Here is a 1610-nt window from a genome sequence, read left to right as displayed (position 1 = left end):
TAATTAATGTAGATTCATTCATAGGATCCATTATATTGCAGGCAAAAAAAATCAATGAAAAGGAAACATATCTGATAGATTTTGAACTCTTGAAGTAATATAATTTTTAATTCAATTTTCCAGTGCGATGAAGTAAAATTAAGAATTTAAGCTCTTTTTTGTGGTGCCTGAGAGGCAGTAAGATGCTCTAGAATGAAGCTGAGCATTCTCAGCTCCTCGCTGCCAGAAACTCATCGAAGTAGATGATAAATGCAAACGGGAAGTGTATGGCCACAGAAGTTGCTGCTGATGTTCTGAGTGAAGAATGTGAGGGTTACAAGGTCTGAATTAGTGATGACAATGACAAGCAAGGCTTCCTCATGAAGCAAGGTATCGAGACCCATGGCCATGTCCACCTGCTGCTGAGTAAGGGGCATTCCTGCTATTGACCAAGGAGGACTGGACAAAGAAAGTGCAAATCTGCTCAGGGTTGCATTGTGGATGCCAATCTAAGTGGTCTCAACTTAGTCATTAAAAAAGAGAGAGAGAGAGAGGAGAGAGAGAAGGATATTCATGGACTTACTGATATTACTGTGCCTCATCGCCTGGGATCCCAAAGAGCTAGCAGAATTCACACACTCTTCAATCTCTCTGAAGAATGATGCCCACCAGAAGTCCCTAAACAAAGAAGGTAAGAAACCTAGAACCAAAGCACCCAAGATTCAGTGTCTTGTTACTCCACGTGTCCTCCAATGAAAACATCAGTGTGTGCTCTTAGCTTGCTAAGAAAAATAAGAATATGCCAAACTTTTGTCCGAGAATGAAGAAGACCAAAGAAAAATGCCAGGAATAGATCGCCAAGAGATGGAGTGGCCTGAGAGCTTCAACCTCTGAGTCTGAGTCCAGCCAAAAATGAGATTTTCTAAGAGTAATAAATAGATCACAAATTGAAAATAAACAAACCAAAAACGAAACAAAACAAAAAAGAACTTAAGAGCAAAGTCTTAGAATCTAAAGTGTGACATGCAAAGAGCAGTGAATTAATTCTAAAACAAATGGCTGAATATTTTATGTAAATCTTATTTAATAAATATGTACATGAGTAAATATTCTTGACAGAGACTATAGCAAGAATAAATCCATAAAGACTATAAAAATTTAGCTCTAAAATTTAGGACAGATGGAAAATAAAATATAATAAACATGTATAAAGGATGGAATAAAACAAATTTTCAATCTCAACTCTGAAAATTCAACAAATGAACATCAAAGAATCATTTTTTTTCAGTAGATAGAAGTAGAATTTAAAACAAGGTATTTCTTTTTCAAATGACTGAGGAAGAATAAAGTGATATTTAGTGAAATTTGCAACAAAAAAAGCTATAGATATGTATATACATATATACATAGTTTTTGTTTCTTTTGATTAATTATCCTATATTACAACTGAAATTTTACCAATAAGTGTGGTTTATTTCAAGTATGAATAATACATATAATCTTCTGGAAGTTTAATTAAATTAGTATTTATTTTTTCTTTAAAAGGCAAAATTTTAGACTAGAATGGGAATAGACCATATAATATTTTAGTAAATATATATTCCAGATTATTATATATAAATATCTCAAAT

General features: G+C 33.2%; 1 pseudogene; it reads left to right on the top strand.

Annotated features, from left to right (window-relative positions):
* The first annotated feature begins 242 nt into the window (after nucleotides 1–242).
* LOC125163689 (40S ribosomal protein S6-like) lies at nucleotides 243–735 on the top strand (annotated as a pseudogene).
* Nucleotides 736–1610: the final 875 nt, after the last annotated feature.

The sequence above is a fragment of the Prionailurus viverrinus genome, chromosome A1, assembly GCF_022837055.1.
Source record: "Prionailurus viverrinus isolate Anna chromosome A1, UM_Priviv_1.0, whole genome shotgun sequence".
NCBI classification, from domain to species: Eukaryota; Metazoa; Chordata; class Mammalia; order Carnivora; family Felidae; genus Prionailurus; species Prionailurus viverrinus.
Note: the sequence above shows the minus strand (reverse complement) of the source record. Positions and strands in the feature narration are given on the sequence as shown.